A 26,830-nucleotide genomic window follows, 5' to 3' on the forward strand; every position below is an offset into this window, starting at 1 on the left:
AAAGGGTCGCACGTTATGCTACCACATGACGGACCAGAAGCGCAATATGAGGACGCCTCACAGATTCTGGCTTATACTGAACAAGGTAGTTACCATAGCTAAGGCTAGGCAGCATTCACAACAGCTAGTCTGCCCATTAACTACATGGCTGTAGTGAACGCCAAAATACTTGCAGGGATAACACCCTTTTGGAAGGGTTTTGTCCATGCTACACCCATATTGAAAGGGTGGTGTCTCTGTTACACCTTATATAGAAAGGGTGTTGTTTGGTTTTACACCCATAGGCGAGGTGACGTCATATTAACACCCCTTCTTTTGTGGGGTGTTAATTTGCATCCCGTTGCTTGGGGTGTAGCAATACACCCAAAAAGGGTGTCACCCACGGGACAAGTCATTTACACCCTTAAGGGTGTTAAAATTTTTAGAGTGATGTCTACCCTCTACCGCGCATTGACGACGCTCTGGACAGCTTGCAAGGCGCTCAATTCTTCTCTTCGTTGGATTTACGCTCGGGCTACTGGCAGGTCCCGATGTCAGCAGTTGATCGCCCTAAAACTGCATTCATTACGCCAGATGGTTTATACGAATTTAATGTGATGCCATTTGGCCTATGCAATGCACCTGCTACCTTTGAACGAATGATGGACAATATCTTGCGTGGCCTAAAATGGAGCACGTGTTTGTGCTATCTCGAAGACATCGTTGTGTGCGCCCCTGATTTCAGCACGCATCTTCTTCGCCTTAGGCAAGTGTGGACGTCCTTGACCAACGCAGGCCTGCAACTGAACCTGAAAAAGTGCCAGTTCGCCGCGCGCAAACTCATGATTCTAGGTCACGTCGTATCACAAGACGGCATTTGCCCCGACCCATCAAAACTTCGCGCCGTGGCAGAATTTCCAGAACCAAAGACACTCAAAGAACTCCGCGCCTTCATCGGCCTCTGTTCTTACTTCAGGCGCTTTGTTCGCAATTTTGCCTCTATAATTTCACCCCTGACACAACTCTTAAGTGGCGCCAACGACCTTTCCTCCTGGTCTCCTGCATGCGACACCGCGTTCGTGACCTTACGCCGTCTCCTGACGTCTCCGCCTATACTGCGACACACTTCGACCCCACCGCCCCAACTGAAGTGCATACCGATGCCAGTGGTATTGGCCTTGGCGCTGTCCTTGCGCAGCGCAAGTCTGGCTACTCCGAATACGTCGTTGCTTACGCCAATCGTGCGCTGACCAAAGCGGAACGCAATTACAGCGTCACAGAAAAAAGAATGCCTGGCCATCGTTTGGGCACTCGGGAAGTTTCGCCCCTATGTATACGGCAGGCCTTTCAATGTGGTTACTGACCATCACGCCCTTTGTTGGTTATCCTCTTTAAAAGACCCGTCTGGACGCCTTGCCTGGTGGGCTCTGCGCATTCAAGAATACGACATACACGTCATATACCGCTCAGGTCGCAAGCACACTGACGCTGACGCTCTGTCCCGCTCTCCGCTGCCAGCCGATACGGCCTCCCTCTCCACCATTAAGGCGGTATCCTCGGTCGACATTGACACCTTCGCATCAGAACAGCGCAAGGATCCTTGGGTGGCCTCTCTTCTGGATCTCCTTTCTGGCTCGCCTGTATCTCCCATCCCCCGCTCCCTGCGTCGCCAGGCTGCCCACTTTGCTGTCCGGGATAACCTCTTATATCGACGCAACTACCAGCCCGATGGTCGCAAGTGGCTCCTGGTTACCCCTAAGACTTTGCGTTCCGACATGTGCGCGTCTTTCCATACTGACCCACAATGTGCACACGCAGGCATTTTGAAGACGTATGAGCGCCTGCGGCAACGTTAGTACTGGCGAGGAATGTTTTCTTTTGTCCAAAAGTTTGTCCGCTCGTGCCCGCAATGCCAACGCCCGAAATCTCCGCCTCTTCCAGCCCATGGTTTATTACAGCCGCTTCCGTGCCCTGCTCGTGCCTTCGACCGTGTGGGAATTGAGCTGTACGGGCCGCTACCGCTAACACCCGCTGGCAAACGATGGATTATTGTCGCTGTTCACCTTACACGCTATGCTGAAACCGCTGCTCTCCCTGCAGCGACCGCCAGTGACGTTGCATCCTTTCTGCTCCATCGTTTCATTCTTCGTCATGGCCCACCTCGGGAGCTGCTGAGTGATAGAGGCCGTGTGTTTTTGTCGCAAGTGGTTGCAGCACTGCTTGATCAATGCCGCATAGTTCACCGGACCACCACGGCGTACCATCCTCAAACTAACGGGCTTACGGAGCGTTTCAATCACACCCTAGGTGATATGCTCGCCATGTACGTTTCATCGGAGCATACAAACTGGGACTTCATCCTCCCATTTGTCACATACGCATATAATACGGCTACGCAAAGTACTACAGAATTTTCTCCATACTTTCTTCTCTACGGTCGCGATCCGTCCCATACCATCGATACGGTTTTGCCTTATACACCAGACGCGTCAGAGTGTGTTCCCGTTTCAGCCGTCGCCCGATACGCCGAGGAATGCCGTCAATTAGCCCGAAAGTTCACCTCCGCCGACCAACAACGACAAAAAGCCAATCGTGATGGCGACGCTACGAATCCGAACTTCGCTCCCGGCACACTTGCCTTGCTGTCCGTGCCTGCTACCACGCCTGGACTTTCGACAAAACTTCTCTCGCAGTATGATGGACCATACCGCATCGTCGAACGCACCTCACCGGTCAACTATGTCATAGAGCCGCTTGCACCGACATCCGACAAGCGCCGCCGTGGACGGGATGTTGTTCACCTTCACCGCCTGAAACAATTCTACGACCCGCTCGTCTCCACGTCGTAAGTCGCCAGGATGGCTCCGCTTTTGCACCGGGGGTAATTGTAATGAAGAAGAAGAGCACAAGGACAAGGCCAGCCAGATCGTCAGTTCCGTGCCTGCAGTGTAACCAGTTGGCCAGCCGGATCGCCAGTGCTTAGCACGAGGGTGAGCCGTTCGGGCAACCAGCTGTTCCTGCTCCGCGTGACCTTCCTTATCGATTACGAACAGACGCTACCAACTGAACTGTTCAAACACTCCATTACATAACAAACATAGCAAACTTAAAAGAGAATAGACCCACATATGAGACGCGCAGCAATGAACAATGGCTCATACCCTCAATGGTGGCTGCCCGGCCGCGCCCAAGGGCTGAACTGAGTGATTGCAATATGCAACGCATAAAAGAACAGTATTTTTGTTGTTTTTGATAGTGCCACGTTTATTTGGTGTCGTCCTTGCTTGTCTTACCTTTAACGCAGATACTGCAGTCTGATGCTTGAATTTTAATAAAGAATGTTTTGGATACAACCATGCGTCTCCTCACTGGATTAAACTTAGTGATGCAAACAAAGCCTAGCTTCAGAAGGATAGACATCTGAGCTGTGTTGTCTTTTCTACGTTCTTGTTCGTCTTGAGTGCACTAAACTTTTCCTTAAAGCCTAGCGTTTGCTGAAAACAGAACGCAGATTAATCACAAAGTGATCATGTGTGTTGGTGTTTACAACAGCACGCATTTCAAGCAAGTTTTATTGTTTTCCTATAATAATTTTCCTATATGTTTTCCTACAATAATAATAATCCCGTTCATCGCACTTCGTTCTTTTTAAATTGGTGGAATTAAAATGAAACATGGCATATTTCCAGTAGCGTAGCAGGCGGCAGGGGGGTAGGGGGGTCAGTATAGGGAAAGTGGGCCTGCATGCGCATTAGCCCAGGGCCCCCATTTTTCTTAATCCGGCCCTGGTCGCGCGCTTTCCCCTTCCGCTAGCCACCATAGTTCCGCCATAGGGTTCCGCTTTCGCGCTGCTGTCGGCTCTGTCTTGGCTCTGTTTCTGGTCGCGTGTTTGCGTTTTGCGCAGAAAAGCCGTAGCGCCGTCTGCGCGCGCCGTTCTACTCACCGATGGCACAACGCATGACGCAACGTCACTATGAGACCATGACGTTACCACTCCTCGATGGGAGGGCGGGTGATTTTAACTGCGCTAGAGGTACGCGGACGCTTGAGAACGCATTTTCTCTTAAAATAAGTCTCTTCTTCGCATGAAACAAGTGTTTCGAGGTTTCTGGGATGGTATTTCAACAGTCCATGTTGACTTTAAGTCCACGTGTCCCTTTAAGAGTGGAACGCGATAGCGTAAACGTACGTGCTACGTTCGCATGGGAAATCGTGGGAGGCTGTTGATGGCGGGACCCTATTGAAGAGGAAGTGGACGCCGCATCGAAGGCACGTGCATATGCCGCTTCAGAACTTCGTGTTAAATCCCGTTTAAGAGCGTGCGCACCATCGACAGACAGTGGCTGAATTCGGCGATAAAGAAAAAAAGAGAGAGAAAGTGGCTGAATGCTGGTCTTGCAATCCATAGTTCCTGGGGTCGAATCCCCGGCCCCGGTGGCCCGCAATTTCATTTTTAGGTTAGTGTATATTAACTTATTGCTTTTATCGGAAATTTTCGCTCATGGCCAACAGACACCGACAAGGCCGACACCGGACTTTCTGTGGCCCCGCAAGAAACCAAAACAAATAGCCATCTTCACGCCTCAGGCTGACGAGTCCGCCACTGCAACTTGACGAAGTACTTTTCCGGTGATCATAGGCGTAGCAAGAGAGGGGGCTAGCTGGAGGGCGGGGGGATTTTAAAATTTTGCCTTTATGGTGATGCATTACGCATGATTCAGGGAACATCTCAGATAATAATTCCCGGGGTTTTACTTTCCAAAACTACGATACGTTTAAGAGGCTCGCCGCAGTGGCGGACACCGGATTAACGTTGAACACCGGAGGTTCTGGCATTCCGCCCCCATCAAAATGTGGCTGCCGCGGCCGGGGATCAAACCCGTGTCCTCGAGCTTATAGCAGTGCTACTTTTCAAATATAATGACTCTTAGCAGAACCACAAGAATAGTCTCAAACGATAGCACAAACACAAAAGCCAACGGGTTCTAATATGCTCAGTTCGACGTGCCTACTTCTGTAAATTCTAGGATTACAGGTATTTTGGGCTCTTCATCATCTTTTTTGTGATATTTTCACCCAAGACTGCTTTGGTAGGAAAGTGAAATAAAACCTGCAAAATGTTCCAATTAACTAGTTTCTTCAGGACTGAAAAACTAAGCGTAGAGACATATCTCCACATCCAAAACACCTTGCGGTCTTCCTCTCGTCACTTGGCACTCGTCTTCCCTGTTTCAGCGCTAGGGAGGCGTAGAGCAGCTTCCATAGAGTTACGCGAGTTGAGACATTAAATAATAAGTTCTGGCCTTCAATCAGAAGATTTCCCGTCCATGTAGACCAAGCACCGCTCCCGGTCCCGCTCCTTCTCCAGACCGAGGTCGTTCCAGATCAAAATCCACGTCGATTCCAGAAGCCAGATATACCTCAGAAAAGGTGAGCTTCGCAGAAGCCCTGACGGGCGTCTCTCGAGAGGGTCACATAAAATCCCCCCCCCACTGCCTAAACTCAACACAGACAATACAGATATCGAACACCTTAAGAAAGAAAACGCAGTTATGCGTGATTTAATCCAAAAGCTTACCCAGGAGGTTCACATCCTCAAACAACCCAAAACCCAACCCACACGCAGCACAGCAGAACCCGCTACCAACAGCCAACCCGAAGAGCTCTCAAGACCAGCCCCCAAAAAAGCGAGCCTTCCAAGAAGGAGCTCAGGGCCAAGTACACTCCGAAGTCAAGGATTTGCTCGTAACACTCCAAAGCACGGTGGAAACTTTACAGAATTCTCTAATCGCCCTTATGCACTGAGTCACCGTCGTGGAAGCTAATATTCAAACCCTTTTCACACAAACCGCTTCCACCGCTTCCACCGCTCAAGCCGTAGCCATGGACACCACAGGAACAGTCGCCGCCACCCTGCCACCTGTGGCATCCCCTATCCTTCATCATGGCCCACACTAACACAGACACAACATTGTGGCAGTGGAACTGCCGAGGCTACCTCCATAAACAACCTGTCTTCTGTCAACACCTCCGTACTACTTCATGTCAAACCGACGTAATCTCACTCCAGGAAACACACGATACTCCGGCCAACCTTCCAGGATATCAACCTTTCACTGCGAACAACGCTCCACACGGAGTCTCCACACTCGTTCGAAAAAGAATTACCGCAATCGAACACGATCTCAGCGATCGGCGCATCGAACACCTCTTCATTTAGCTCATCCCGCACAGAAAACAAAAGGAAGGAATATTTATCCTCAATATCTACAATACTCCATCTCAATGCCATAGCCGATTTCTAACCCTCTTCAAAAAGGGCCTTAACATCGCAGGCAGCAGCCCCCTTATGATTGGAGGTGACTTCAATCTCCCGCACACAGGATGGGGTTACAGACACAGCTCTGCTGCAGGTCGTAACTTATGGCAAGACTCCCATGATCTCGGGCTTACACTCATTACTGACCCAGCCTTCCCCACTCGCCTCGGCACTTCTACTGAACGAGACATGTCACCAGACCTCACTTTCACCAAAAACGCAGACAACGCCCATTGGCGCAACACCCAACACGACCTCGGGAGTGATCACTCTATCATCGAAATTACTCTCCCACACCTAACAGCCGTTATGAGAAGAACAAGGGACTTAGACGGACTGGGATGCGTTCCGTAAACGCCGTGTAACAGCAACGACGGACACTCCCATTACCGACATAGAATCATGGTCATGCGATCTACTGTCTGATACTAAATATCGGCCACCCGCATTATCACAACAGATGCACCGACTGAGCGCATGGACAGTAGATTCGCCCACCTTATCGAGGCCAAATCATCCATCCTCTCTAGATGGAAGGGACAACGGCTCAGTAGAATACTCAGACGGAAGGTCGCACTTCTCAACAAGGAAATTGAAGCACACTGCCGCGTTCGATGTCAACAGCAATGAACAGAGCTCTGTCACTCTCTAGACGGGCAACTCCACCACCCCCGCCCGTGGAAAATCCTCAAACATTTTATTGATAGCACCACCACCCGTTCATATCAACAAGATCGCCTCACCAAGCTTTTATTCACAAAAAGCAAGACGTATGGCCAGGACCACGTTAAGAATAGCTTATGTCAAAAGTAAATCCCATCTGGACCCACTTAACCTCACGGGCCATACACAGGGACCTCCAACCCTGCCCTTGATGAAGATTTCAGCGTGGCAGAGATTCATGCTGCCCTGCATAAGCTCAACAGCCGTTCGGCGCCAGGCCCAGATGGTGTTACGAATAAAACACTAAGAAATCTAGATGACCCCTCGGTGCAACAATTCACCGAATACATCAACAACTGCTGGGGCCAGGGATCCATTCCCCCGACATGGAAAACGGCCAAAGTAATTCTCATCCCCAAACCCGGTAAGCCATCTAGCCTCGCCAATCTCCGGCCCATATCGCTAACTTCATGTGTAGGCAAGGTCATGGAGCACGCAATCCTAACCCGTGTAAATACTCACCTCGAAGACACATGTGCTTACCCCCACTCGATAATTGGCTTTAGACAGCATCTTTCTACCCAAGACGCTATGCTCCAACTTCAGCATCAAATCCTAGATGGCAAATCCCGTCACACGAAGGCGATCTTGGGTCTCGACCTCGAGCGCGCCTTCGATAACATAAGGCACTCCACCATCCTCGAACGCATCGAATCTCCTTGCTCAACCTTGGAGAACGCACTTACAACTACGTAAGAGAATTTCTATCCAATCGGAAGGCCTTCCTGTCGGTCGGAGACATTCGATCGGTGGAACTCTCCCTCGGCAGCATGGGCACACCGCAAGGCTCTGTCATTTCCCCAATACTGTTTAATCTGGCTATGCTCGGATTAGCACAAGAACTACAAAAACTCGACGGCATTGAACACACCATATACGCCGACGACATTACGATCTGGGCTGCAAAGGGCAGTGACAGCCAAATCGAAACTGCCCTATAAGACGCCATTGACGTCGTAGAAAATTATCTTGAAGGCACGGGACTCCGGTGTTCCCCTAAAAAGTCGGAGCTTCTCCTATACCGCCCCACACTCCGTGAACGCCCCCCGCGGGGCTCCACGAATAAACACCAATACGAGGAAATAGAGCTCAACCTGAAGGATGGCAGACCTATACCCGTGGTCCCTAGCATCCGCGTTCTTGGTATGACCATAGAAGCCAACGGAGCTAACTCTACGGTTATTTCCAAGATCCTTCGACAGACCGCTAATACATCCAGACTGTTGAAACGAGTGACCAACCGGCGAAGAGGTATGAAGCAAGAAAGCCTCATCCGCCTTGTCCAATCTTTTATCGTCTGTCACATTACTTACGTTGCGCCCTTTCTCAACTGGTACAAAGCTGAAAAGACTAAACTGGACATCATCATCAGAGGAGTCTATAAGAAGGCCTTAGGACTACTCAACCACACCAGCACGGAACTTCTACTACAATTAGGTATCCACAACATGCTAGACGAGTTAATCGAAGCCCAACGTCGATCCCAACTAGAGCGGCTTACTCTAACGGAAACGGGCCGCAGCATTCTAAACAAGCTTAATATCACCTACCACCGTCAACATGGAGACAAACACCCAAGTCCACGCGACATTCAGGAATGGATACACGCCGACCCTATTCCGAAAAACATGCACCCAGACTACAACAAAGAACGCAGGAATGCACGATCTACCTCCCTTATCAAAGCTTATGCCAACACCGCGGGTGTCACCTTCGTCGACGCAGCTGAGTACCAAGATGGACGGCGCTTTGCGGCGGTTGCCATGGCAGGCGGCTTGCTCCGACATGCTGCCAGCATCGTTACCAAAAATGCCGACACGGCCGAGGATCAAGAGGTCAAGAGTGGCCATCGCCCTGGCCACTCTTGACCCAGCCTGTCACACCATACTGAGCGATTCTCGCGCAGCAATCAACAACTACATCAAAGGTCGTATTTCTCAACAATCACTTCGTATCTTACGACAAGCTCCGCATTCGCCTGAAAATCAAATCACCCTTGTCTGGATCCCAGCACACGCCGGCATTGTCCACCCGCACCTCACCAACCTCAACGAGGTCACACACCGTAGCACGAGGACTAGACAACCGTGCCGGAGACGGTGCAGGTGCACACGCAGGACGTGACCACCTTACAAGATACAACGACCTTGTGAAGTCATTTTACCTCGCAAGCAGAACCTTCCCCACCCCTCACCGCAAGTTAAACAGGGCACAGGCAACCACCCTTCGCCTGTTGCAGACGAATACATACCCCTCCCTCACACGCTATCACACTAATTACCCCGACATCTACCCGAGCCAGACGTGCAAGGTCTGTAAAACTGAATCAGCAACACTCCCCCACATGCTATGAGAGTGCAAACATCAATACCGAGACCTTAATCCCGTGACTCTCTGGTCGAGATGGCAGCGCGCCCTGCGCAGCTCCCATCTCGACGACCAACTCTGGGCGACCCAGCAGGCCTACGAAGCGGCGAAGAGGCAAGACCCCGACGTCCCATCGTGGGAGGCCTAGGCCCAGCCGACTGAACTGCTGGTGCTCATTAAAGTTCACTATCTCTCTCTGCTGTTTGCGCATGCGTTTTTATCGTGTTTTATATTGTGTAATACTTGAGAAACCATGGGAGAGCACTGCTAACCTGCCCAAAGCAAATGATTTTAGTGCATTTCGGCAGAATATCTTCGTTTCTTTTATTTTGTCGCGTTGTGTTGGCTGTCTGCTGCTAGTCGGAAGTGATTTGAAGCCAGGTCACTTTCTGCAGCCCTTCTAAACTCGCACGTACCGCATTGCTGTAGTTTATACAGTTTTTTCGTGTTCTCGGCATTTATTGTGCAAATGGCTCTTCCGCTGAATCCTCGTTGTGAGGCGGGTCAGGGTGGAAAAATATTTCCTTTCCTGCAGCGAAAAGAGCGCGGAGTGAGTACGCTCAAGCAGGCGAACAGGAGTCGCGTAACGTTTATTTATTCTTTTAGGAATACAGGCGATCTCGCAAGAGATCGTTGCAGGGAGGGCATACATATAAACACTAAAGAAGCACAATCAATTTATACAATGGAAAACACTAAAACACTAGCATAATTAATGCATGAAATTATTAGTAGCAGTACGCTTGGTATGAGCAACAAACAGAAATCACGAGAAATATAATGACACGATGCGCGATCAGATTATTCAACCAAAATCCCGATACAGGTTCTTTTTTTTAAAGTGCAAATCCCACGCACTGGCAATCGATGTAAGCGAAGCTTTCCGCGCTGGATGCTTTGATTGACGATAATTAGCGGCAATGTTGACGACTAAAGCTTAATTTCTTCAACGTTTAGGCTAACACGAGAGTGGTAGCAGCGGGGGCAGCGAAGAGCACGCCAGAAACGTCTTTCTTGTCGCCGCAGATAAGCCCATCAAACAAGCCACATCTGCTGCTTGCCTCGGATCCACGTGCCTACGTTGGGGGTGTGGCAACAGTATCTTCTGGAATCTGCGCCACTGTACCGCCACCAGGGGCCATCGAAGCCTATATAAACCGGACATCATCGTGCGCCGGACCATTTGGCAGCAGCGGGGGCAGCGAAGAGCACGCCAGAAACGTCTTTCTTGTCGCCGCAGATAAGCCCATCAAGCGAGCCACATCTGCTGCTTGCCTCGGATCCACGTGCCTACGTTGGGGGTGTGGCAACAGTATCTTCTGGAATCTGCGCCACTGTACCGCCACCAGGGGCCATCGAAGCCTATATAAACCGGACATCATCGTGCGCCGGACCACTTGGCAGCAGCGGGGGCAGCGAAGAGCACGCCAGAAACGTCTTGTCGCCGCAGATAAGCCCATCAAGCAAGCCACATCTGCTACTTGCCTCGGATCCACGTGCCTACGTTGGGGGTGTGGCAACAGTATCTTCTGGAATCTGCGCCACTGTACCGCCACCAGGGGCCATCGAAGCCTATATAAACCGGACATCATCGTGCGCCGGACCACTTGGCAGCAGCGGGGATAGCGAAGAGCACACCTAAAACGTCTTTCTTGTCTCCGCAGATAAGCCCATCAAACAAGCCACATCTGCTGCTTGCCTCGGATCCACGTGCCTACGTTGGGGGTGTGGCAACAGTATCTTCTGGAATCTGCGCCACTGTACCGCCACCAGGGGCCATCGAAGCCTATATAAACCGGACATCATCGTGCGCCGGACCACTTGGCAGCAGCGGGGGCAGCGAAGAGCACGCCAGAAACGTCTTTCTTGTCGCCGCAGATAAGCCCATCAAGCAAGCCACATCTGCTGCTTGCCTCGGATCCACGTGCCTACGTTGGGGGTGTGGCAACAGTATCTTCTGGAATCTGCGCCACTGTACCGCCACCAGGGGCCATCGAAGCCTATATAAACCGGACATCATCGTGCGCCGGACCACTTGGCAGCAGCGGGGATAGCGAAGAGCACGCCTGAAACGTCTTTCTTGTCGCCGCAGATAAGCCCATCAAACAAGCCACATCTGCTGCTTGCCTCGGATCCACGTGCCTACGTTGGGGGTGTGGCAACAGTATCTTCTGGAATCTGCGCCACTGTACCGCCACCAGGGGCCATCGAAGCCTATATAAACCGGACATCATCGTGCGCCGGACCACTTGGCAGCAGCGGGGGCAGCGAAGAGCACGCCAGAAACGTCTTTCTTGTCGCCAAAGATAAGCCCATTAAGCAAGCCACATCTGCTGCTTGCCTCGGATCCACGTGCCTACGTTGGGGGTGTGGCAACAGTATCTTCTGGAATCTGCGCCACTGTACCGCCACCAGGGGCCATCGAAGCCTATATAAACCGGACATCATCGTGCGCCGGACCACTTGGCAGCAGCGGGGGCAGCGAAGAGCACGCCAGAAACGTCTTTCTTGTCGCCGCAGATAAGCCCATCAAGCAAGCCACATCTGCTGCTTGCCTCGGATCCACGTGCCTACGTTGGGGGTGTGGCAACAGTATCTTCTGGAATCTGCGCCACTGTACCGCCACCAGGGGCCATCGAAGCCTATATAAACCGGACATCATCGTGCGCCGGACCACTTGGCAGCAGCGGGGATAGCGAAGAGCACGCCTGAAACGTCTTTCTTGTCGCCGCAGATAAGCCCATCAAACAAGCCACATCTGCTGCTTGCCTCGTATCCACGTGCCTACGTTGGGGGTGTGGCAACAGTATCTTCTGGAATCTGCGCCACTGTACCGCCACCAGGGGCCATCGAAGCCTATATAAACCGGACATCATCATGCGCCGGACCACTTGGCAGCAGCGGGGGCAGCGAAGAGCACGCCAGAAACGTCTTGACGCCACAGATAAGCCCATCAAGCAAGCCACATCTGCTGCTTGCCTCGGATCCACGTGCCTACGTTGGGGGTGTGGCAACAGTATCTTCTGGAATCTGCGCCACTGTACCGCCACCAGGGGCCATCGAAGCCTATATAAACCGGACATCATCGTGCGCCGGACCACTTGGCAGCAGCGGGGGCAGCGAAGAGCACGCCAGAAACGTCTTTCTTGTCGCCGCAGATAAGCCCATCAAACAAGCCACATCTGCTGCTTGCCTCGGATCCACGTGCCTACGTTGGGGGTGTGGCAACAGTATCTTCTGGAATCTGCGCCACTGTACCGCCACCAGGGGCCATCGAAGCCTATATAAACCGGACATCATCGTGCGCCGGACCACTTGGCAGCAGCGGGGGCAGCGAAGAGCACGCCAGAAACGTCTTTCTTGTCGCCACAGATAAGCCCATCAAGCAAGCCACATCTGCTGCTTGCCTCGGATCCACGTGCCTACGTTGGGGGTGTGGCAACAGTATCTTCTGGAATCTGCGCCACTCTACCGCCACCAGGGGCCATCGAAGCCTATATAAACCGGACATCATCGTGCGCCGGACCACTTGGCAGCAGCGGGGGCAGCGAAGAGCACGCCTGAAACGTCTTTCTTGTCGCCGCAGGTTGGATATCACTCCCATATATACTTTCTTTTGTTGTTTTAGTTTTTCTTTTTCTTTTTTCCCCCTTTTTTTTCTGCTTCCCGCTTCCATAATTGTCCACTGTTCGTTTGGTACCCTGTCTAATTATGTCTACTTGTTTCGAAGAAGATATCAGGAAAGAAATGAAAGAATTCAAATCTAAAATGGAACGTGATCTGAGGAAGGAGTTGAGAGAAGTCACGGAAAGTCTTGAGTTCCTAAGTCTAAAATTTGAAGAAAGCAAAGTGAAAAACGATATGCTGCAAAAAGAGAATGAAGCTCTGAAAAAAGAGAACCTAAAGCTCAAAGATGAATGTGATAAGACTGTGAAAAAGCTTGCAGATCATGAATCAAGAATCACAAATAGTAAGCAATACTCTAGGAACCGCAATGTCGAAATCAAGGGGATAGAGGAAGGTAGGAATGAGAATCTGCATGAAATACTGAATCAAGTGGGTACAGCTCTGAATGAACCAGTAACCGTGAGCGACATTGATGTTTGCCACAGAGTGAAAACCAGGAATGATTCTTGTTCAAACATAATAGTGCAATTTAAGAATCGCTCAAAGCGTGACGCCTTTCTGCTTAAAGCAAGAAAAACTAGGCTCTCGGAAAATGACATTGGTCGCTCAAGCAATAAGCCAATATTTGTTAATGAGCATCTCTGCCCTACTCTCAAGAAATTGCTTGGAATGGCAATCAGTAAGAAAAAGGCATGCGAATGGAAATTCGTATGGACAAGAGATGGTAAGATTTTTGCTCGAAAGGATGAGCAGTCCGCAGTGATTCGCGTAAACACTGAAAGTGACATCGGAAAAATAGTTTAGGTGAATGGCGTCAGGCTATTGAAGATCACTCCTATTCATCATGGCATTGCAACCCGAAGACGTTAGCAGTCTTGCAGTTTCCGACAACGATATTGGACTAACATGCTTCCACCTAAACATCAGATCTGCCTACCATAAACACGACTTGCTAAACGTCTTCCTGGACCAATTTTGCTTTAAATTCGACATAATTATGCTGACCGAAACGTGGTTTAATTCGGACTGCGATGCCATACAGATTGATAATTATCAGACTTTTCGTCTAAACCGCCAAGATAAACGTGGTGGAGGAGTGTTACTGAATATCAAGAAGTGCATTACTTGTGACCTACTTCCTGAATTTTCATTTATAACACCTGATGCAGAGTGTGTTGCTATTGTATCACAGAAAGATATTGTAGCTGTTATGTACCGCCCTCCACATGGAATTGTGGATTTATTCACTGTGTATTTGGAAGGTTTATTGAATTATGCAAGTGAAAACGACCTGGTACTAATACTGGGGGGGTGGGATTTTAACATCGACATGCTGAATTACTCAAATGCTCAAAACAAGTTACAGACAATGCTATCTTCGTACTGTTCAACTAATGTAATTAGAGATTTTACACGAGTGACAAACACAACGAATACATCAATTGACCTATTTATAACAAACCTACCAGAGCACAAAGTTATTGGTGGTGTATTGGCATCAAGCATTAGCGACCACTTACCTATCTTTTTATTGGCAAAAGTGCTTAATAGAGACCGTACGCCACTTCCACAAACCAAGAAAATTCTAGACATTTGCGAAAAAACATTGCAGAACTTTCGCAATCACCTTATCAAAATAAAATGGGATGCCGTATACATGTCTCATACATCTGACGATGCATATGACGAATTCTTGCGCCTATTTCTTGATGCGTACATGAAGTCATTTCCATATATCGTTCGCAAGAAAAGTAAAAAAGCGCGCAAGCCTTGGATAAATAAGGAATGCCTTAAAATGGTTAAAAAGAAAGATAAGCTTGTTAACAGGTTCCTCCAAACGCGTAACACTCATTACTGGGACATATTTCGGACACACAGAAACAAAACTAATGCCTTATTACGGAATACAAAGCGAAACTATCTCTACAGTTACTTCGATATCGGGAGAAAACAGAAATTGGACTTAATGTGGAGGAATATTAATGAGATGCTAAATCGGGTACCAAAAAATGCAGAGGTTGGGGAAATAACGTGGAACAATCAACTTAAACAAGGAGCTGAATTAGCAGAAGCATTTAATCACTACTTCACAAATCTAGCCACTAGCTCTCATTCTCCGGAGGCAGTAAATGGGATCTCGAGAACTTCTACAAGCATATATATGAATCCCACAACTGAGAGTGAAATAAATAACGTGTACAAATCTCTCAAGAACAGCTTAACGTCTGATATCGACAACATTCAAATCAGGCCAGTAAACTACGTTCTTGACATCATATTGACACAGCTCACGCATATTTATAATCTAGCTCTCTCGACAGGTGTTCTTCCAAAGAAAATTCAAATAGCAAAAGTTATTACGATATTCAAGGGCGGAGAAAGAAACAACTTATCAAATTACAGGCCGATATCTATACTACCCGTGTTCTCCAATGGTTTAGAAAAAATAATGTACGCTAGAATAATTGGGTTTGCCAACAAATACAATTTGATTAGCCCCACCCAATTTGGATTCAGAAAAGGCAGGTCCACAGAACTTGCCCTTGTCATGCAAAAAGAAATCATTCTGAAAGCATTCGATGAAAAACGCCTGATAGCTGGTATATATATATCGATTTCTCAAAGGCGTTCGACCGTCTAAACCACTTAACACTAACTAAAAAACTAGAAGTATACGGAATTAGAGGCACACCGCTCGCGCTTATAACATCCTACCTGCAACATAGAATGCAATGTGTTTGTATTCAGGGAAATTTATCTACATGCAAAGCAGTTACCTCAGGTGTTCCCCAAGGGAGCATACTTGGACCGCTTCTATTCCATTTCTATATCAATGACATTACACAAGGTAACCACGGCGCAGAGTACATAACTTATGCAGATGACACAATTTTTCTTCACAGTCATCATTATGGAACTCTTGAAAGTAAAATTAATGGAGCTCTCCGCGATTTACACAAGTGGAGCATAATAAATTCGCTTGAAATTAACATAAATAAAACAAAAGCTAATGTCTTCACACCTCGACAGTCCCCTGCAACACCCACTTTGAATATAATCTTAGGGAATTCACGTATAGAAATTGTTGACTCAGTAAAGTCACTTGGTGTAATTTTCCTAAAGCATATGTCTTGGGACATCCATGTTAACCACGTTGCCACGCAAATTGCAAAGGCAGTAGGAATTCTGGCGAAATTCAAGTTCCACTTACCAACAGCTGTGAAACTTCATATTGCTACGGCATGAGCCGGGCGAGCAGAAGAGGAAGAAGACGTTAGCGTGTGCAGCCTCGGGACGCCATCTTGACTTGACCATCAATCTCGTCCCTTAAATAAAGCCGGTTTAACATTAACCGTAACAGTTTTGTGGTGGAGGTGCTGGGTACTTCGACCAAGACGACGGAGCTGGTGCAGCAAGTACCACGCCGGAGCCGACGCCTCGCTCGACTGCCCCCAACACCACTTGAGATCCCGATGTCCCACAGCGGTGATCAACAGCCTTCTCTGGCAGCTCCAGTGCAAACAACTGGCGCCTGGATGCATCAGATGGAGCCCCGCCCTTTCTCAGGAAAATTCGGCGAGGACGTGGAGGAATGGCTCACCCACTACAAGCGTGTGAGCAAGTACAACGGCTGGAATTCCACGGCTCAGCTCGACAATGTGGTTCTATTCCTCACAGACACTGCGCTAGTGTGGTTCGAGAACCATGAAGATATCTGCACAACGTGGGACAGCTTCGTTACTCACCTTACCGAGTGCTTCGGCGATTCCACCACGAAGAGGAAGCGGGCGGAGCAGACATTGCTGCAGCGCGCTCAAGTCCCAGGTGAGACCTGTACCACGTACATTGAGGCAATCCTGAAGCTTTGCAGAACGGTCAATCCTCGAATGTCCGAAGAGGACAAGGTTGGACACCTTCTCAAAGGCATAGCCGAGGATGTGTACAATTATTTAATCGGCAAGGAGAGTCTCGCCTCTATCGCCGACCTCATCAAGCATTGCCGCACATTTGAGGCCTTGAAGCTGCGCCGTATCACCCCTAAGTTCGGCAGGTTAGCAAATGTCGCAACGGTGGCAAGCGTTGAAGACAATGACAACTACAGTTTTCAATTTGACCTCGCGGCAACTATAAGGCAAATTGTTCGCGAAGAACTTGAAAGACACACCAAAGGGGCCGATGTCGAACAGCTTGGGCGGGCTCCCAACCAACCTCAAGAACATGCATCTGCTGTGCCCGCATTGTCTGCCATGCCAGGCGTTGCAGAGTGTCGAGTCGATCAGCTGCGACAGCACCGACATACCTTTCCCGACGACGTGACGCACGATCAACGAACTCGTCGAGCTACCACCACGAATCGGAATTCGGAAGATCGCATTTATTTTTCGCAGCGTCCCAGGGTTCACCCCGAGGCTTACAACGTCGGTCGCGCATCGCCTGTGTGTTACAGCTGTGGCGCCTCAGGACACATTGCTCGTTTTTGTCGCCGGCGCCGACAGACAAGATATGGCCCACCACCAACTTGGCCTAATTTTGAACGTGACAGTTATGACGACCGTTGGCCGACAGACCCGGATGGTGCAAACACCACAGGCGCGCCACCCCGGAATACCTTCCGTCAATATAGTAGAAGGAGTGGCTCGCCAGCTTCGGACCGCAGCCTGACGCCCCCAACCAGTCGCCAACGCCGTTCACCGTCACCACGGCGACGTGCTGCGTCACCACCGCCGTCGGGAAACTAGCCGGCGCGACCGATGGAGGTAAGGTCGGCGGACAGTCTGCGTCTCTGCGAAATACTCCTCTGCCTATTATGATGGTGAAGAACAAAGTGCGTGTGTTAATTGATAGTATACCTGCAACAGCATTAGTGGATACTGGTGCTACCGTTTCCGTCATGAGTGTGACTTTCAAGGAGAGGCTGGGTCGGAAAGTTATGTTCCCGTGGAATGGTGATGTGACGTTTCGTGGTGTCAGTGGAGAGTGCCTAGTTCCCCTTGGTATTTGTGTTGCAAGTGTTTTGTTCGGAGGAGAAGACCTTAAAACAGAATTTCTCGTATTACCGCGGTGCACCCATGACGTAATTCTCGGGATTGACTTTCTTCAGGATTGTGGTGCATCTGTTAAATGTGGCACAGGCGAAATTACTTTGAATAGCGCGCTTCTCGCCACCCTTGCCGACACATCCTTACCAGTGAAAAGCTATTGTGTTGTTTCGAAGGATTTGCTGGTACCGCCTTGGTCGCTGTCACGTGTCCCTGTCAACTTCGCTGCTGCCGACCTTTCATCGTTTGACGCGCAAGTCCAGCCACTTACGTCGAGCTGCGCAAAGAAAGATATACTCGTACCACGCTCTGTCGTGAGAGTAGTGAATGACGTCTCAAATCTGTGGGCTCTCAATTGTTCTTGCGTCCCTGCTGTTCTTCCGCGTGATATGAAGCTCGCTGAATTTGACGAGATTACTTACAGCTCCATTACAGTTCTGAGCGAGGCGGAGCAGTCTCGTACTAGCGATCCTCACCAAAGCACTTCTGAAGAGCAGATCCTATGGATGATCAACAAGGCGCTGCCCTCACATGAGGGACATGCTCTCGCAGACGTTTTGTGGGCACATCTTTCTGTATTCGATTTCGCACAAGGCGACAAGCAGGCTTCACTCCCTCGTTCCCGTGCTCGCCACAGAATCGACACCGGATCTGCGCACCCCATTCGGCAAAAGCCTTACCGCGTTTCTGCAACAGAGAGGACAGTTATTGCTGAACAGGTGAAAGACATGCTGCGGAAAAGTGTTGTTCAAGACCTCTAGTCCGTGGGCAGCACCAGTAATCTTAGTAAAGAAGAAGGATGGATCGTGGCGGTTTTGCGTCGATTACAGGAAACTGAATGCAGTCACCAAAAAGGATGTGTATCCACTTCCTAGAATTGATGATGTCATCGATTGTTTACATTCCGCTGCCTACTTTTCATCACTGGATTTGCGATCAGGGTATTGGCAGATACCCATGCACCCAGACGATAAGGAGAAAACGGCCTTCGTGACACCAGATGGTCTTTATGAATTTAACGTTATGCCGTTCGGCCTTTGTAACGCGCCAGCAACATTCTAACGATTCATGGATACTATCCTCCGAGGACTTAAATGGGAAATTTGTTTGTGCTATCTCGATGATGTGGTGATTTTTGGCAGCACATTGAGTGAGCATAACCACCGTCTCAGTCTTGTTCTGGATTGTGTCAAACAAGCCGGCTTGATCCTAAATTCCAAGAAATGTCATTTCGGGGAAACGGAGACGTTGATCCTTGGGCATCGGGTCGACAAAAACGGTGTGAGGCCAGATCCACGGAAGATTGAGGCAGTCAGCTCCTTCGAAGCACCGAAGTCAGTGCGGGAGTTGAGGAGTTTCTTGGGCCTGTGCTCGTATTTTCGGCGCTTCGTCCCAAGATTCGCTGACGTGGTGTACCCCCTAACATGTCTTCTCCAAAAAGCCGTCCCTTTCAACTGGACATCGGCTTGCGACGACGCGTTCCGCCAGCTAAAATTTCTGCTAACGTCAGGGCCCATACTGCGTCACTTCGATGCATCCGCACCTACGGAAGTGCACGGTGATGCCAGTGGCATCGGCATCGGTGCCGTACTAGTGCAACGTCATGACGGAGCTGAACACGTTGTGGCTTATGCTAGTCGCTCTTTGACTAAGGCGGAACGCAGTTACACTGTGACCGAGCAAGAATGCTTGGCAGCTGTTTTCGCTGTCCACAAATTTCGGCCCTATATCTACGGACGCCCGTTCACTATCGTTACTGACCACCACGCGTTATGCTGGTTGGTGAATCTCCGTGACCCGAGTGGACGACTGGCACGTTGGGCTCTTCGACTGCAGGAGTACGACTTCGTTATTTCCTACAAGTCCGGGCGTCGCCACGCAGATGCGGACTGTCTCTCCCGCCTTCCTCTGACGACAACGGAGTGTGACGCAGACAATCTTGATGACTGTTTTGCTCCCATTTCTTCTACATCCCCAGACTCGACGACTTTCAAAGCAGAGCAGGAAAGTGATATTAGTTTGGAACCTCTATTTGTAGCCGCATCGCGTCCTGGAGCCACCGGTCGATTTTGTGTCCGCGACGGCCTGCTTTACAAGACCAATTATTCAGCTAAAGGTGCACGCTTCCTTCTGGTGGTGCGGCAGAGTCTGCGAACGGACATACTGAGAGCCATGCACGACGATGTGACCTCTGGCCATCTAGGATTCATCAGAACTTTGAACCGGACACAGGAGCGTTTTTACTGGCCCAAAATGCGGGACACAGTCAAGCACTACGTCGCCACTTGCGAACAATGTCAACGCTGCAAGCGCCCTACGACCGCTCCACCAGGTCTTCTCCAACCTCTGCTGCCGCCTCGCCTGCCATTTGAACAAGTGGGTATCGATCTTCTGGGCCCATTTCCCCGATCATCTAACGACAACCGATGTGTATGTGTAGACCATCTGACCAGTTACGCGGAAACGGCGGCCGTACCATCTTCAACAGCTGCGTCCGTTGCAACGTTTTTGCTTCGATTTATTGACACGTGTATTTATATTTATCGGGCGACCAGGTTTCACCGCCTAAGAAATCGTATCGCACAGCGCGGGACGCGCTTGAATCTATCCGAAGTTTCTGGAAAGTTATCGATGCTTCTATCCGCAGTCTGTTGTTGCCGAACGTTGTGTTATCTGATTTATTCGCCTGACGCGAATGATGTAGAACTTTATGGAAGGCACGCGGGTGCCAACGATTAGTCTGGAACATTCGACGATTGTGTATAAAAGCCGACGCGCTTGAACCGCTGATCAGATTTTCGACGATCGCCGACCGTGTTCGCCGCTATCGTTGTGCTATAAGTGTAGCCTGTTTTGTGGGCACAGGTTCGCCCAATAAAAGTTAGTTTTGTCTATCACAGTATTGCTACTGTGTTCTTAACGTCACCACCACGTGACATCTGGTGGAGGTGCTTTTGGTCCATGTACCGGACGCCCCCGACAGGCCGTGATCCAAGCCCGGAACGCAAAGACAACACCAACGCAGTCCCGGACCATCGAGCAAGCCGCCGTCTTCAACAACTGCCCCCGGAGCACGGACTTTTGCCTGAGACGACCAGAAAGATTGCCACCAAGTCCACCCCAATGGCAGCCCCAGCATCGCCCATCGTGCTACAGCACCCCAGGGAGCCTCCGACGTTCCGTGGTTCAACTTTCCAGGACCCGGAAGGCTGGCTTGAGACGTACGAGAGAGTCGCAACGTTTAACAACTGGAACAGCGACGACAAACTGCGATATGTCTTCTTCGCATTGGAAGACGCGGCCAGGACGTGGTTCGAGAACCGAGAAGCCACCCTAACGACCTGGGAACTTTTCCGAAGCAGCTTCCTGAAGACATTCGCAAGCGTCGTACGCCGAGAACGAGCCCAAGCGCTATTGGAAACCCGGGTGCAGCTACCTAATGAGACGACCGCGATCTACACGGAAGAAATGAGCCGTCTCTTCCGCCACGCCGACCCTGAAATGCCCGAGGAGAAGAAAGTGCGCCTGCTGATGCGTGGTGTGAAGGAGGAACTTTTTGCCGGAATGGTACGAAGCCCACCGAAGACCGTCGACGAGTTTCTTCACGAGGCCACCAGCATCGAGAAGACACTCGAGATGCGAAACCGGCAATTCGACCGCCGCGCGACCTCGACAAACATCGCCGGAGTTCAGTCACTGGCCGCCGACGACCTACGCGAGACTATCCGAGCTGTCGTGCGGGAGGAGCTACAAAAGCTGTTCCCATCATCACAGCCTCAAGTGGCTTCGATTGCCGACGCCGTGCGTGAGGAACTCCAACAACAACTTGGAGTAGCCCCTGAATCGCCGCAGCGTGAGCCGCAAGCGATGACCTACGCCGCCGTCGCACGCCGTCAAGGACCCCCTCCGCGACCACGCCAGGGCCCTGTCACGCCACAGTTTCGTCGTCCGCCGCCGCCGCCGCCAGCACGACCACCCGTCGCCCAGCGCACCTACGCGAGGAAGACGGACATCTGGCGTGCTCCTGACCACCGCCCGCTCTGCTACCACTGCGGAGAAGCGGGTCACGTCTACCGACGATGTCCGTACCGGGAGATGGGACTGCGAGGTTTCGCCGTCAACGCGCCGCGTCCACAGCTTGGCGAGCGCCCACGTGACATCGCCGATTACCTCGCCGCTACTCAGTGTAGCCCTCGACGGCCGTCCCGTTCGCCATCACCAGGCCGCTACCTGTCGCCGCAGCGCCGACCATACACTGGCCCAGCCCGGGGCCGGTCAGCGAGCCCATATCCGGAAAACTAAAAGCAGCAACCGATGGAGGTGCGGTTGCTGTTCGTCGAACTGACGAAGATCCTCCGCCGCCGACGAAGACGACGACGAAACGATCTCGACGACATAACAACGACACGCCGCCGTCCCGACGAAGTCAGGAAGGCAAGACTACACCGACGAACGACGACTTGACGACGCGACGTTCCAACTTCAGTTCAACACGACGCAGCCGTGATCCGACGCCACGACCTAACTGCAACGCCAGACAAAGAACCACCGACCTCGACGTGCTTCTCGACGGACACGCAGTCACTGCCTTAGTCAACACAGGGGCTGATTACTCCGTCATGAGTGGACACATCGCCGCCCAGTTGAAGAAAGTTAAGACTACGTGGGAAGGCCCTCAAATTCGAACCGCTGGAGGACACCTCATCACGCCGTCTGGAGTCTGCACGGCAAGAATTACCGTTCATGACCGGACTTACCCTGCCACCTTCGTTATCCTCCAACAGTGTTCACGAGACGTCATACTCGGCATGGACTTCCTGAACCAACACGGCGCAATCATCGACCTGAAGTCGAACTCAATAACGCTGTCGGAAGATCAAGCGATACCGCCGGAGAGCCCTCGTAGTCACCACGCCTTGAGGGTGCTCGAAGATCAAGTGAGCATCCCACCTCGCTCCAGCATTGTCATTTCGGTCGGCCCCGAAACACCCGTTGACGTAGAAGGCGTCATCGAAGGCGACCAACGTCTACTGCTCGACCGTGAAATTTGCGTCGCAAGAGGGATCGCTTGACTGCACGGAGGAAACACGAAGGTGTTGCTGACAAACTTCAGCCAGGAATTCAAGCACATCAACAAGGGCACGACGATCGCATACATCGAGGAATTTCAGGAAACCAGCGATGCGTTTGTCCTCTCGGATTCTGTTGCATCTACCCCGACGACCGCAGTTCCCGAGCCAGACTTCGACATAAATCCAAGTCTCCCCGTGATTAAGAAGCAACAGCTCAGAAGTCTGCTTCGACGATACAAAGACTGCTTTTCGACGTCATCGAGGATTCGACAAACCCCAGTCGCAAAGCATCGCATAATAACAGAAGAGTGCGCTCGACCACTCCGCCAGAGCCCTTACCGAGTTTCGACGCGAGAACGCTAAGCTATAAGACACCAAGTCGACGAAATGCTGCACGACGACATCATCCAGCCGTCGAAAAGCCCGTGGGCGTCTCCAGTTGTTTTAGTGAAGAAAAAGGACGGAACCCTACGTTTCTGCGTCGATTATCGTCGATTGAACAAAATCACGAAGAAAGACGCATACCCCCTCCCACGGATAGACGACGCATTGGATCGGCTCTGCAATGCTAAATACTTCTCATCGATGGACCTCAAGTCTGGCTACTGGCAAATAGAGGTCGACGAAAGGGATCGCGAAAAGACCGCCTTCATCACGCCAGACGGCCTCTACGAGTTCAAGGTTATGCCATTCGGACTGTGTTCGGCACCTGCAACGTTCCAGCGCGTCATGGACACAGTATTAGCAGGACTGAAGTGGCAGACCTGTCTCGTTTACTTGGATGACGTCGTCGTCTAGCTTCGCCGGGAATTTCGACGATCACCTCAAGCGGCTTGCGACAGTACTTGAAGCCATCAAGTCGTCAGGGCTTACTCTGAAGCAGGAAAAATGCCGCTTCGCTTACGATGAGCTTCTGTTCCTAGGCCACGTAATCAGCAAATCTGGTGTCCGTCCAGACCCGCAAAAGACAGCTGCAATCGCACAGTTCCCGCAACCTATCAACAAGAAGGCAGTGCGTAGGTTCCTTGGCAGGTGTGCCTACTATAGGCGCTTTGTCAAGGACTTTTCACGCATCGCGGAGCCGCTAACACATCTAACGAAATGTGATGTCGAGTTCAAGTGGGAAACACCGCAGGCCGACGCATTTGAAGAACTCAAACGACGCATGCAGTCGCCGCCGGTACTTGCGCACTTCGACGAGTACGCCGATACAGAAATCCATACTGACGCCAGTAGCCTAGGCCTCGGTGCCGTTCTAGTCCAGAGGAGAAACGGAGTCGAACAGGTGATAGCTTACGCTAGCCGGTCGCTGTCAAAAGCGGAAGGCAACTATTCTACGACCGAAAAGGAATGCCTCGCCATCGTTTGGGCTACAGCTAAATTTCGCCCTTATCTTTATGGCAGGCCATTCAAAGTCGTCAGTGACCATCACGCGTTGTGTTGGCTAGCGAATATAAAGGATCCTTCAGGACGACTCGCGCGGTGGAGCCTCAGACTACAAGAATACGACATCACTGTCACCTACAAGTCCGGACGAAAACACTCCGATGCCGATTGCCTATCACGCGCCCCCATTGACCCGCCGCCGCAAGACGACGAGAATGACGACGCCTTCCTCGGAATGATAAGCGCGGAAGACTTCGCTGCACAGCAACGGGCAGACGCGGAGCTAAAAGGCCTCGTCGAATATTTGGAAGGGCACACCGACGTTGTCCCCAGGGCATTTAAGCGCGGATTATCTTCCTTCACGCTTCAAAACAATCTACTCGTGAAGAAGAACTTCTCCCCAGTCCGCGCCAACTACCTTCTTGTTGTCCCGTCAGGACTTCGTCCAGAAGTATTGCACGCCCTACATGATGATCCGACCGCTGGACACCTAGGATTTTCCCGGACACTATCAAGGATACAAGAAAAGTATTATTGGCCGCACCTGACCGCCGACGTCGCCCGTTATGTCAGAACATGCCGAGACTGTCAGCGACGCAAGACACCGCCGACAAGGCCAGCCGGATTACTACAGCCAATCGAGCCTCCTTGCCGACCATTCCAGCAGATCGGGATGGACTTGTAGGGACCCTTTCCGACGTCAACAACCGGAAATAAATGGATCGTCGTGGCGACGGACTACCTCACCCGCTTCGCTGAAACTAAAGCACTGCCGAAAGGTAGCGCAGCCGAAGTGGCGAAATTCTTTGTCGAAAACATCCTGCTGCGACATGGTGCCCCAGAAGTCCTCATCACCGACAGAGGAACGGCCTTTACAGCGGAGCTCACCCAAGCCATTCTGAACTACAGTCAGACAAGGCACACGAGGACAACGGCCTACCACCCGCAGACGAATGGTCTTACGGAGCGGCTGAATAAGACCCTCGCCGATATGCTAGCGATGTACGTGGACGTTGAACACAAGACGTGGGATGCGGTCCTGCCGTACGTAACATTCGCTTACAACACGGCGGTGCAAGAAACAACACAGATCACGCCGTTTAAGCTGGTTTACGGCAGGAATCCGACGACGACGCTCGACGCCATGCTGCCCCACGTCACTGACGAGGAAAATCTCGACGTCGCTAGCTATCTCCAGCGCGCCGAAGAAGCCCGACAGCTCGCCCGCCTGCGGATAAAGAACCAGCAGAGGACCGACAGCCGACACTACAACCTCCGACGACGCTTTGTTGAGTACCAGCCCGGTGACCGTGTTTGGGTTTGGACCCCTATACGCCGACGAGGACTGAGTGAGAAGCTTTTGCGTCGCTATTTTGGACCGTACAAGATCATCCGACGTATTGGTGCACTGGACTACGAGGTCGTGCCAGACGGCATTTCGCTGTCACAGCGGCGCCGCTCACGACCTGAAATTGTCCACGTTGTGCGGCTCAAGCCGTACCACCAGCGTTGACGAACTTTGGCACTTCGCGTAACTGACCTTTGGACTTTATTATTTTTCGTTGTTTTGTTATGTTTAATAAGTGTCCCTTTGTGTTTCGCTCTCTTTGTAGCATCGGGACGATACTTTTTAAGAGGGGGGTATTGACACGTGTATTTATATTTATCGGGCGACCAGGTTTCACCGCCTAAGAAATCGTATCGCACAGCGCGGGACGCGCTTGAATCTATCCGAAGTTTCTGGAAAGTTATCGATGCTTCTATCCGCAGTCTGTTGTTGCCGAACGTTGTGTTATCTGATTTATTCGCCTGACGCGAATGATGTAGAACTTTATGGAAGGCACGCGGGTGCCAACGATTAGTCTGGAACATTCGACGATTGTGTATAAAAGCCGACGCGCTTGAACCGCTGATCAGATTTTCGACGATCGCCGACCGTGTTCGCCGCTATCGTTGTGCTATAAGTGTAGCCTGTTTTGTGGGCACAGGTTCGCCCAATAAAAGTTAGTTTTGTCTATCACAGTATTGCTACTGTGTTCTTAACGTCACCACCACGTGACATTATTATTCTTCGACATGGTGCCCCCCGTGTCATCATTAGCGATCGCGGTCGTCAGTTTGTTGCGGACGCCGTAGAAGAACTGCTTCGTCTTTGCAGTTCGCAGTTCCGTCATTCAACGCCTTATCACCCTCAGACAAATGGGCTAGTAGAACGTACGAACAGAACTTTAACTAACATGCTGGCCATGTACGTATCTTCCCATCACAAGGACTGGGATGACGTGCTCCCCTTCATCACCTATGCTTATAATACTGCA

The sequence above is a fragment of the Dermacentor albipictus genome, chromosome 8 (assembly GCF_038994185.2).
Source record: "Dermacentor albipictus isolate Rhodes 1998 colony chromosome 8, USDA_Dalb.pri_finalv2, whole genome shotgun sequence".
Lineage (NCBI taxonomy): Eukaryota > Metazoa > Arthropoda > Arachnida > Ixodida > Ixodidae > Dermacentor > Dermacentor albipictus.